This window comes from Saccopteryx bilineata, chromosome 1 (assembly GCF_036850765.1).
Source record: "Saccopteryx bilineata isolate mSacBil1 chromosome 1, mSacBil1_pri_phased_curated, whole genome shotgun sequence".
Classification (NCBI taxonomy): Eukaryota; Metazoa; Chordata; class Mammalia; order Chiroptera; family Emballonuridae; genus Saccopteryx; species Saccopteryx bilineata.
Window position 1 is genome coordinate 17,630,752 of NC_089490.1, and position 12,757 is coordinate 17,643,508.

Sequence of the window (12,757 nt, forward strand, 5' to 3'; positions counted from 1 at the left end):
TAAAGTTTCTTATATTTGTACTTACTACGAGGCCCTACTATGTGCTAGGCAGTGATTTTAGGCACTGTGGATACGGCTGTGAATGGTGGACAAAAATGTCCCACGGAGCTTACATTCTAGTGGCAGAGAGAGATGATAAGTATATAGCATCTCGTATGCTGATACGTCTATGGAGATGGGAGGAGAAGGGCGGGGGATGGTGTTGGGTGAGGGGTTATTTTAAGTAGGCGTGGAAGAATTCACTGAGAGGTGTGCAATGATTGACACGCACACAGTACTTGCTAGGGGCCGGGCACTGCCCTGATCCCTGTACCTGAGCCCACTCCTTAATCCCCACACTCGCCTTGTGAGGCAGGTTACTGTGATTGTTCTCATTTGCATATGGGGAAACTGAGGCTTGGGGAGGTAAAGTGACTTGCCTGAGGCAACACCGCAGATGAGAAGCAGCGCTGGGGTTCTTGCACAGGTGGTCTTACTCCCCCTCCCCCCAGTTCCAGCTCCTAGACACGACGGCGCTGCTCTGCCAAGGCCAACAGGCAGCGAGCGAGTGAGTGAGGAGGTGGGTGCCCTGCAGGACCCCCCCCGAGCGGGCCAGGCAGGGGCTGGGGGGAGCAGGGGAACCGGCACTCCCTCCTCTGCAGCCTCCTCAGTGAGGAAAGGGCAGAGTTACCGACAGAACAGGTAGAGTCCCACCCAGGTGTGCAAGGGGAGGGCGTGGCTGGGTTTGCGGAGGACACGAATAGGTGAGAATAAAAGTGGGGACGTCCCAGAGGCCGCCCTTGTTCCCTCCTCTCCCCAGCCCTTCCCACCTGCCTTCCTGAGCCCTCCTAGGACTCAGGTCTGGAGCAAGGAGGACTCTTTCTTGCCCTTGTCCCTCCCTCTGTGGCCATCTGAGAATAGTGCACTTAGTGATGATGGTGGGGGTGATGATGATGATGATGATGAGGAGGAGGAGGAGGAGGAGGAGGAGGATAGCAGCTAATATTTCAGGAGGACTTACTGAAATGGAGGGTGAAAACATATATATTTATATATATATATTTTTAACAACTCACATATGCAGAAAGAAGTAATTATTTCCTATAATTAATAACTTGCAATAAAAATCTTAGTTTGATGAATAAAGCTGCTTTAGCCTCTTCCGACGGGAGACAGTGGCTTTGGAGCACGGTTTGGTCAAGTCACAGTTCAGGTTCTGTGTGAGGGCATTCTCCCCTGGCGGCCTGGTCCCCCTGTGGGCCGCTGCCCGGGAACCCCTAGCCTTATCCAGGCCGGCCAGTGCCTGGGCTGCAGCACCCTGCGATCCCCACGGATGGGCGCTGGGTTCCCTCTGCTTCTTGGGCCCCTGTGCTGAAATCCACACAGGGCCAGGTCTGGCCTTGTTTCTGGTGCTTTTGAGGGGAGACCAGGCACTGGCCGCCGAAGCCTGTGGTTTCCTCAGACCCCCTGGCTCTCCTGGGACACCCACCTGCCCCTGGAGGGCCTGAGTGTTTCCTCAGACCTCCTGGCTCTCCTGGGACACCCACCTGCCCCTGCAGGGCCTGAGTGTCCAGCTGTGGCCTAGATGGGGACTCCTGATGGGTGGGCCTGAGGGCAGCCCCAGGTAACTTCCCCAGGCCTTACTCACCTGCCCTTGTCAGAGCCGGGGCGCTCTGAGCCCCGCTGAGGGCCAGGCTTCTCCGGGGGCACAGCATCTTCCCCGGGTGTGTGTCCCTATTCTAAGATTCTCAAAGTCACCTCACTGTTTCGGGTGATGTCCCTTCTCCCCTCTTACCTTCCAGCTGGGGAGGGGAGCGAAGTCCTGGCCATTGACTTCCTTCCCCCCCCCCCCCCCCCCGGTCCTAGCAGGGTTTTCTGTTCCCTCTTTCTGCCTGGGGCGAGTGCAGCTGTCCCCTAGTCCGTGAACCTTTCTGTTCTGGGGCCTTCTTTGCCCAGGGACAAGGGTCACAGTGACCTCCGACGCCAGAAGGGTGCTAGAGGAAGGGAAGGAAAAGGCTGAACACCTACATTTCCCAGAAGCCAAACACATTGGGAACCTGTAAAAGACCCTGTTTCAGACACAGACACTCTGTCGTGTTATTCCTGAACTGCCCCTTCTCACGACTGACTACAGCACGGGCTGTGTCCTGTCATCTTCCCTTTTTACCAGTGACGAAGGTGAGGCTTGAAAAGCGAAGTAACTTCCCCAAGGTCCTACAGCTAGATCGCAGCAGAGCCGTTTCCAAGATAAAAATCCGACATTTGACCGGGTCCTATTCCTGAGGCTTCTGCTGTTTCCCAGGAAGGAGCCGGGGGGGGGGGGGGGGGGGGCGGGAGGGGGCAGGGGGCAGGTTCTTTAGCTAACACTCAGTGACCCCTCCCGTCAGGTGTAAAATCCCCAGAGAAAGGGGGGTTGGCTTCAGTGGACTCAACCAGGGGTGACTATCAGAGCTGACCCCTCGTGTCATAGGAAATCTCGTTCCCTGTCAGCAAGGGGCTATTGGTCTGCAGATGCCGTCCCATCCGGGTGCAGGTGAATGCCTACATCTCTCCGTGCTCACTCGGTCCTGGCATGAACAGTGATTTCAACTACCTGTGCAGATGGCTGTGCCTGACAGGAGTGTGGGGTGACCGCCTCCCCGCCCCCCTCGCCGTCTCTGCTTCCCCCAGGGGCCTCTGGCTCACAGCCGGAGCCCCGTTCTGCAGAGCCTGGTACAGCCCCGACTCTCCGCTCTCCGGCGCCAAGCCCGGCCCTCTGCTGTCCGCCAGAAGCTGGTTTCCACTTAGTAGGGACCGTGGTGCCACATTGGAAAACTCCGCTCTGGCCTTCGGCGCTCTGAGTTGAAAGGCTGAGGGGTGAGTTATCTGGTCAGCCCCTGGAAATAGCAAGGGGGTGGGGGTGGGGGGAGGAACGCTTGCTTTCTATTTTTAGCTTTTATTACATAATTAGCATCGTGTTATTCGTGTTATAATATTAACTCTAAACAAAAGGAGAGCGGAAAGTCTACACACAACCATACCATGTGTCCATGGATTGATTTTTCTGAAAGTTCCAATGACCTGGGCCTTCGGAGAGGGAGGGGCAGGGAAGGGGAGGGAGCAAAGCCAGTGAGCAGTGATTAAGGGGTGACCTGGAGTGGCCAGAAACAAGCCAGCACACAGGCTCGATTTCAAACTCACTGCTTCCCTTCTGTAAGACTGAGCTCTGGAATTGCCCCCTCCAGGAAGCCATCCCTGATGTCTTCCTTGTCAACAGCCAGGCTGTATCAGGTGCCCCTTTCTACTCTCATCGCAATGTCTTACCTGTGTGCTTCCCATGTTGTTATGACTGTCTGTGTTTGTGGCTGGCTCTCCCACGAGACTCTGATTTCTGGGTGCTCAGGAGTACGTCCTATTCACCTCTGCGTCTCCAGTGCCTCGTACATCCAAGCAGGCCCAACGTTGGTTAGGACGGTCATTAAGCTCAGGTGCCGACAGAGGGGACAAGGCATTTACAGAAGACGACAGGCACTGAGGCTCGGGCGGATTTCTAAAGTCTGCGGGACAGAACGCAACATGAAGTGTGTTATCCGTGCCTGATACGGGTGTGTGTTTCTTTGACGTGTTTTGTGTGTGCCAAATAGAGAGGGGCGGGTTTGGCCGCATCTCACCAGGGCCGGGGAGGCCTGCCCTCCTGCTAGAAAAGAGAAGCACCCTTGAAGAGCACGCGGAGGGGCCCCGTTGTCTCTTTCTGACTGCGTGAGCTTCCGGTCCAGAGCTCTCTCCCTCCGCCTGCAGGAGGGCAGGGACGACATCATCACGTTGGAATCCCCGCCGCCCTGCACGTGCCGGTTACAGAAGAGATGCCCGGTGAACGTGTGTGGAACGAGCAGATGAATGAATGCCTGCACATTCGGAGGAAGCAACTCTTGCAATCAAGTGGAGTTCATCAGGGCAGACTAGGGAGATAAGCCTTTAGTCTAGTTATGAAGGAGGGAGGGGCGGGCGTGGGCCAAGAGGGCTCTGTGGTTGGGTGATGGGGGTGGGGGACCAGGCTGTCGGTGCCGCTCTTGGCGTGGATGCGTCTCAGCAGATGCCGGCTCGGAGTGGCCGTCACTCGTGGGAGGGGGAGACGAGGCAGTCGTACAAAGACGCGGGCCTAGAGAGAAGGTTTTCTCTCTCATTTTGCTTCTTTCCCTCCAGCACTTAGAGTCGGACACATTGCTAAGATTCCTTGTGTCCCTGGAGCAGGGGTGGGGGCGAGGTGGGGGGGGGGAGTTCTAACAAATGAGTCTGGACAGAGGCATGTGGAGAGCGGCCCGGGGGGAAAGGGAGGCGAGGGGGGAAAGCAAATTGTGTGCTCGGAGAGAAGGAAGTTGTATTCCGGATGACTCTGCGTCCCAGCCCCGCTCCCAGCCAGAGCCGCAGCAGACCCCCAGCCTCTCACACAGTTCGGTTCCCTCTTCCGTGCTCTGGCCTCTGCTCCGTCTCTGGCTCCCCTCCCTGCATCCTTCAAGGCTTGGCTCATTCTCCCCTTGGTATTCTTGCCTGGATCTAAAGCCTCCTCCGAATCTTTTCAAAGACGCTTCCGTAAATAGCAACATTTCCAGACAGTAATCAGTCTATCCCCGTCCCCACCGTGTGCCGTGTTTCGCACCGGGAGCTTTGTGTGTCCTCGTGCAGTTCACGAGAAACACATGAGGTCATGACTCCTGTGCTCTCTATTTGGCCAGTGAAGAAACTGAGCCTCAGAGGGGTTGAGTGACCCAGGAAGGCCATGCTGCCAGGTGGTGGCGCCTCCGGGGCCAGAACCCGGATCTGCTGAGCCCCGCAGCCGGCGCGCCCCCCACCGTGACACAGCCCCCTCTCTGGGAATCAGGAGCTCTGGGGGTCGGACCCAGTGAGCTGCATCTTAACAGACCCGCCAGGAGAATCTAGAACTGCTGGTTTAACTGATCTGGCTCTAAGCTGGCTGCAAACCTCCAGGTCCACCTGAGCTTTGGAGAAAGCTTCCGTTCCTCGTTCCTCGTCTTACAAGTCTGTGGGAGCTCTGGGCCCGGGGAAGGTGCTCACAGTTCCTGAGCACTCACTTTCCTGGTTATGAAACACGGACAGCCCCGGTCTCAGAGAGGGGCATCCCTGGCTTTGTGTTGCCAGGAGAGGACCCCCTGAGAGTGCTTACTTGACCTCCATGGTACCTTAGCATCACCCGAAGGAACTTTTACAAGCTGTCAATGCCTGGCTCCCTGCCCAGACTAGGTCAGCACCTCTGGGGGTGGGATCAGGGCGTGGGTGGCGGTCATGTGCACCTGGGGTGGAGAACCCTGGCTGCTCACCCTCAGTCCCCCCACCTCCCCATCACTGCCCCACAGCAAGAGGCAGGCGGCTCTGACAGTGACTCTGGAAGAAGTGCAGAGCTGGGCCTGCTAGCACTTCACCAACACTCCGTCCTCTCTCTGGGCTCTGCCACCCGCTGGGAGGGTACATCAGGCCAGCTCTGGGGGGTGAGGTCAGGAGCCTGCTTCTCTGGGGAGGTCCGCAGTCACCCTCCTGTGCCTGTCACTGGGCATGGGAGCCGGCCTCAGTCATGAGTGGGGTAGTAGGAAGTCCACTGGCCAGAGAGATAAAGCCATCTACTCCCACAGCTTAATCAGGAGCATGGCTGATAGGGTGACCTCCCCTTGTGTGCTTCATGTGTCTGTTTCTAAACTGATCCTGACCTCGAGCAGGGAGAGGCAAGCTTCATGTCTGTGTGTGTCTGGGGGGGGGGGGGCTCACAACCCCAACAGTTGTATACTGGACAGAGTTAGTGTTCACTTTATGAGGTGCCATTAACAAGCCAGCTAGTCAATGGGGGTCAATTTGTGGCATCTGAATCAAAACCAAGCCCCCTCTGAGGACCACTACACCTCGCTGGAGACTGGCCTCCCAGCCTCTGATCCCCTTCAGCACCAAGCTCCTGTCTGACAGCTAACTCCTTAATTCCCACTTCACTCAAGTCAGTCAATGTGGATCACTGTGGGTAAGGATCTAAAAATAATCTATCTGTAGCCCCTAGCCGGCTGGCTCAGGGAATAGAGCATCAGGCCGGTATATAGATGTCTTGGGTTTGACCCCCAGTCAGGGCACACAAGAGACCATCTGCTTCTTTCCCCCTTCCTCTCCCCCTGCTCTCTCTTTTCTCCTCTTGCAGCCAGTCGCTTGATGGTTCAAGTGCTGGCCTCAAGTACTGAGGATTGTTCGGTTGTTCCTAGTGCATCAGCCTCAGGTGTTAAAAATAGCTTGGTTGGTTCAAGCATCGGCCCCAGATGGGGTTTGCTGGGAGGATCCCGGTCAGGGTGCATTTGAAAGCATGTCTCTGTATCTCTCCTCCTCTCACTTAAAATAATGATAATAATAATCTATCTGTAGCTGAGAGAAGATAAATTTAGAATTGGCTCTAGGTTAAAAAAGCAAAAAACAAACAAACCATGTTCCCAGGTGATGTTGACATATCCAGAGACATATGTTGAGGTCACCTGAGCTAAATGAAAACAAAAGGCAGGTGAGCTCAGGCTCTAGGGAATGCCTCGGGAGTTGGCTGATTGGAAGAGGCATCTCTTGACCCAGATGTAGTCTTGTGTTTTGCAAGCTTGGCTGAGAATTAGAATTATCTGAAGAGATTTACAAATGCCAGCACCCAGTAAGGTGAACTGTTCCAGTTTTCCCAGGACTGAGGGGTTCCCTGGGATGTGGAACTTTCAGTATTAAAACCAGTGCAGTTCTGGGCAAGCCTGGATGAGCTGCTCACCCTGGTGCCCCCCCACCCCCATGCCCACCCATGCCAATCACTGGGTATGGGAGCTGGCCCGCTCATGCATTGGGTAGTAGGAAGTGCATCTGGCCAGAGAGATAAAGCCACCTACTCCCACAGCTCAATCAGGGACATGGCTGATAAGGTGACCTCCCTCTGGGTGCTTCAGGTATCAATTTCCCAACTGGTTCTGAACTTGAACAAAAACGAGGGAAGTTTTACATATGGACCCACAAAACTTGTCAAAGTGCCTTACTCGAGATCTGCTGACCCAGGAGCTGAGAGCAGGGCCCTGCAGTGTGCATGGTTGATAAGCTCCTCAGAGTCCACGGTGGGAGATTTGCTGCTGAGAATGGGACAAGGAAGAGCTGACCTGAGGGGAAGGGAGCTGGGAACCCATGAGGGGAAGGGAGCTGGGAACCCAGGACAGGATCCGCGAAGGTAGCACATAGTAGGTGGGTTTTGGCCTGAGACATAGAGGAGGGGTGAGCGGGTGCAGATGGCGCCCAGAAGCCCGGGGCCAGCCTCCGCCTGGGCTGGAGGTCACCGTAAGGGGTGCAGAAGGAATTGCCTCGCAGAAACAGTTCCCGGCTCAGAGCACAGACCAGCTCGCCGAGGGAGTGCAGGCAAGGTCGGCGCGGCAGGGCAGGCGTGCAGGCGCCCAGCCCCTGCCGCTGTGACCACACGGCCACGCCCCGTGTGTCTGCATGGGACTGGGCTGTCCACATGGGTGCAAAGGACCCATACAGGAAGCGTTTCTGAGTGAGGTCGGCTGGCCGGGTCGTCGAAGCTCACTGGATAATTTGTAAAGTAGAGGAGAGAACCAAGTGTGTGCTGGGAACAATTGGGAGCTATAGGCTGCCCATCAAAACCTGCCTCTAATCCCAGCTCTGTCGGTTCTGTGCTTGGGACTTGGGGCAGGTCACTTTACTTCTCAGAGCCCCTGTTTTCTCACTGGTAAATCAGGCTGCTGATACCCACTTCTAAGGGTTTGCTGTGGGAAGTAAAGGAGCTCCCACATATGAAATGCAGGACAGAGGAAGAGTTGACGGCGATTCTGTAGATCTGAACCTGGGGACTGGAGTCGTTCGCACAGAAAAGGGGACGGAGGGGTCCGAAGGAAAGGAGAGGAAGCCCGTGCCTGTGAGAGGAAGTTGGTGGGGGTTTGTGAGCACATCTGAATAGACATGTGGCTAGCTGGGGAAAGGGAGTTGGCAGTTGAGAGGGAGGATTGTGGAGTGAGCATTACTGAGTTAGCCTGAAATAAAACTGTGGAAGGTCTGCGTGGAGGGAGAAAGGAGTAAGAGACAAGGGCAGAGGTCTGAGATGTGAACCTTGGCAAAGCCCCTGCATGTCTGCTTGGTCGCAGCTGCAGTGCTGGACAAAGGGTTACTGCTGAAGTCTGCCACATTGTCCTCGACCTCCAAAGGTCACAGCCCAGTGAGAGCGACAATAATTCAGGAAGCAATAGCAGCTCTGTCTGATGGATGTTTGATGATAGGGGGAAAGCAGGCTGCTAAGAAGGGGTGCCTAGCCCACACTGGAGGGGGGGGGTAAGGCTTGCCAGGTGAGTGGCCAGGAGAATGGGGAGGCGGGGGGGCAGGAAATGGAGAGGCTGTGCCAGGCAGAGGGAACAGCTGGTTGAAATCAAAGAGGAAGAGGGAGCCTGGAGCACTGGGACAGCTGGGTGGGATTTCACATTGTTCTGAGACGCCATGAATAGGGGGAGCTAAGAAAATCACCTCGGTGGGGTGTCAGGGTGGAAAGACGTCGTGACACCCAGAGGGTGAGGTGGGCCATGGGCCTTGATTCCTGGGCACTGAGGAGGCCGATGAGGGGGAGAAATAAAACCCTTCAGTGGGGAGAATCGGGCGGAGCTTGCATGGAGTCAGGGTCAAAGGCAGGATTTGGAAATGGGAGCGCGCATGTGTGGTGGGAATGGGAGCGCGCATGCGCGGACTGCCCCGGGACCTTGGGACTCATGGGAGGGGCAACCTGGGCTCCCAGAGGCGATCATGGCTTCTGAAGTCTGATGTCCCCGGAGATCAGGTCTCCTTTCCCTCGGAGGTAACATTCCATTATTCCTCGAAGCACAGAAAATCTTATGCCTCTTACCTGCATGCAGCATGCCTCCTGTTTGCAGGAAGGAGGGGGGATGAGAAACAAACAGAAATGACAATGTCCTGTTTTTGTCTGAGAATGCCAAGATCTGATTTAACCTCGCCAGTTTATAGAGAAGCGTACCTTTGCCTCCTACTGAGTGTCACTTGAGACGCCTCTTGAGGGTGTCTGGACGCCTTTGACCTCCGATGGACTTGGATGAAGAGAGAAGACTGAGGACCCGACTTCATGGGGTGTACCATGAAGATTTATTTCTGGGGACTGCACTTTCTCTTCTCTCTCTAGCCCCCACCCCACCCACGGCCGTGAGGTTTGTCTCATTCGGGAAGAGGACCTGCCTCACAGTAGCAGGGTGCCAGGAACTGTTCAAAGGGGGCCCCACGGCTATTTATTTTCTATTATTCAAATTGAAATATAAATGAATGCAAGAAATGACACGAAGTGTAATGAAATAGTAAATGATGAAGTGTCTTGCTATGGTTTTTATTGATTGATTTGAGAGAGAGAAGAAGGAAAAGAGAGAAAGAGAACAAGAGACAGAGACATCGATTTGTTGTTCCGCTTATTTATGCGTTCGTTAGTTGATTCTTAAATGTGCCCTGACCAGGGATCGAACCCACAACTTTGGCATATTGGGATGATGCTCTAACCCAACTGCGCTACCTAGTGATGGTGATGAACTCTCCTATAAACAGAACAGACAAAAAGTGCTCCGAGTTTATTTGGGAGAATCCAGGCAGATTAGGATGGTCAGGAAGGCTGATTGAAGAAGGGAGGCAAGCAGAGCCATTGTTAATTTCAGAACTCACACATTCTCTTACATTTAACTGTCCCATTGCAGAAGGACATACAGTCTTTGTGATAGGTCTTATAACGGATAGAATCAGGAATTCAGGAAATACTGCAATTGATGTAATCCACTGGCTCTTATCAAATTCCTGCTGTGTCTGCGGAAAAAGTCCTGTGGGGGGAGTCGTAGAGAAAGGCGGAAGTGTCCGTGTCCTCTAGGAATTTCAGTCCCTTGAGCAATGGTGCTCTGAGGGAGGGGTGAGTAAGACAACGTGGTCAGAAACCGGGGAGCCTGGAGTGGGGGGTGCGGGGGAGTAAGGGGGAGAGATCAGGGCTGGACACAGCCCGGCAGTTACCGAGTTGCCCGTCAAGGCCATTTGGGCAGAAAGCCACCACAGATGAAAGTAACTGGTCTCTGTTTTGTCCTGCCCATTCAGGGACTGTGGGTCACATTTTTGGAAACACACAGGGAGTGGCTGGCCGGGCTGCCGCTCTTGGGAAAGTCTGCCTGCGCTGGCTGCCCGGGAAGATGGGCAGGACCAGCTGCATGATTTGCGGGGCCCCTGGTGCAAAATGGAAATGGCAGGGCTCCATGTTCAGAAAGGATTAAGGATTGCAAGACGGTGCTAGCAGAGCCTGAGACCAAGCAGGCGTCCGCCTGAAGGCACCCAGCTCGCTCGCCCAAGAGGCCGGGCCCGGCCCTGGAGATGGTTCAGCCTGGACCGTGGTGTGACTCAGTGTGTGCGGTAAGGTGATGGGGCCAGGCTGCTGTCTGTCTGGGGGGGGCAGGGTTCCTCTGTACTCATGCTGGACTATTCCTTGATCACCAGGACCGGGTGATGGGGAAGGGACGGGACCCTGCAGGAGGCTGCCGTGGCTGTGGGGGCTGCTCCCCATTTGCCATGCTGCTGCTGCCTGTTACACACTGTCCTCTCTGCTCTGCGGAAAGGCCGTCTGAGTGCTGGAGTCATTCAGACGGACATTCACGTGGCTCATGAACTTTACAAACTTGGCCGAGTTGCTTATCTTCTCTAAGCCTTAATTAATATTCCCTAGGTGTAAAAAAATGTAAGACCATAATACCATCTTTGCACGATGTTGGGATAATTATCTAAAATGAAAAAATGTGAATGTTTGAGCTCAGCCTAGCGCATAGGAAGTGTTAGGGAGTACCCTTCTTTTTGGAAATGTATTGAATATCGATCTTGTCAAGAGTGGAGCGTGGAGTAGGTTGGAGACACAGTATTAGCAGGAATTCCTTTTTTTCCTCTCAGGCTGGTGGGGGAAGCAGCTAAAATACAGCAGGAGAATTTCAAACAGCAGAGTCAGGGGAGTATATGCCCCATTATAATAGACACCCAAGGGAAACCAGTTATATCTGCCGGGAATACACACACAAACATGCGGGAATACACACACACACACACACACACACACACGTGTACACATGCACACTCACACACATTCCCCAGAGCTGAATCGAAACTGGGCTGGAATGAGGTGGTGTCTTATATAAAGAGCCCTAATTTCAATGACACCTCCTGGTTTTGAACCTCAGTGTTCTCATCCGTCAAAGATCCCGACCTCACTTGGCTGTCCTGAGAGTCGATGAGGTGACGGATGTGAATACTCGGCCTCTGGCCCATGGCAGGCACAGGCATCCTTTGAATAGGTCCCAGGCCAGTGCGGCTCGTGGGAAGATGAAGAGGAGACGTTGTATTCCCCACAATAACACCGTCTAAGTATTATGCTCAGGCAGCTCCTTGATAAACTGCATGTGGGCTGAAGCTGACATTGACATGGGGCCAATTTTGAGTGATAATACTTTCCTCTGCTCATGTGCTTTGAGGAACTGGCTGGGACCTCTGCCTTCTGAGACTCAAAACTCAGTAGGTTCATGTGTATTTGTTTCCTGAGGATGAACAGACACACACACACCACTTATATATACACACCATACCACATATACACATAAACACACGCACCATATGTCATACTATAAACATACTCATGTCACATGCAACCTTCCCGACACATACACCTCTGCACCCACAGCGTCAAATCCTCTCCCGTGCTAATTTATTTCTTCCCTGTTTCCCTCCCTCCCTTGGTCGTTTACTGAGCACGTCCCATACTTGCTTGTCTACTGTGCATGGATCAGGTATCTCCCCAATTCCACCCAAACCACATCACCCCTGACGCCTTGTCCTGAAAGCTCGATGTCATAGCTCCTGTTCTCAATCCCAGAGGCCCTGGGCTGCGGTCACTTCAGCCCTCTCCCCGGAGACATCCAGATGGAACCAGGTCTGTGCTTGTTTGTGCTTCACTGGGTTCTGACTCCATGCTCGCTCAGCCTCGGAGAGCCCCCAGCTTCTCTCATGCTTTCGTGGGCTCAGCCCCGAATCTCCGCCATCACTCTGAGCAGCCGTGGCCCGGAGAGGAGACGGGAGCTCCGTGTGAGGGCCTGCGATGTGCCTGGTGCTGTGCTGACTGCTTCATGTTCGCCCTTCCTTCACTGGGTGCTCATGGTAGCCCTGGGAGGTGGGCACTGCCACCCATGTGCTCACGGGTACTAAGTCACTTAGCCACTGGCTTAATATGAAACCCGATGGGCTGAGGCCTGGGCTTGTGGGGGATTCTGTGTTCCCCACCCCCTCACTCCCATGGGGTCCTTTCTAGAATTCATAGAGTAGCTTCTTTTTTTTTTTTTTTGTATCTTTCTGAAGCCGGAAACAGGGAGAGACAGTCAGACAGACTCCCGCATGCGCCCGACCGGAATCTACCCGGCACGCCCACCAGGGGGCGACGCTCTGCCCACCAGGGGGCGATGCTCTGCCCCTCCGTGCGTTGCTTTGCTGCGACCAGAGCCACTCTAGCGCCTGGGGCAGAGGCCAAGGAGCCATCCCCAGCGCCCGGGCCATCTCTGCTCCAATGGAGCCTCGCTGCGGGAAGGGAAGAGAGAGACAGAGAAGAAGGAGAGGGGGAGGAGTGGAGAAGCAGATGGGCGCTTCTCCTGTGTGCCCTGGCCGGGAATCGAACCTGGGACCTCTGCACGCCAGGCAGATGCTCTACCACTGAGCCAACCGGCCAGGGCCT

The 12,757-nt window shown here is 54.7% G+C and overlaps 1 protein-coding gene across 4 annotated transcripts in view; it reads left to right on the forward strand.

The window, feature by feature from the left end:
- DAAM2 (dishevelled associated activator of morphogenesis 2) overlaps nt 1-12,757 on the forward strand; it is a 111,867-nt gene that overhangs the window by 42,088 nt on the left and 57,022 nt on the right. Inside the window, exon 1 of one of the 4 annotated variants that reach the window (XM_066241199.1) lies at nt 10,264-10,407. The exons of the other annotated variants lie outside the window; for them this stretch is intronic. The gene's annotated coding sequence lies outside the window, so the exon portion shown is untranslated. Of the gene's footprint in view, nt 1-10,263; nt 10,408-12,757 lie in introns of those variants that run through there. 4 annotated transcript variants of the gene reach the window in all.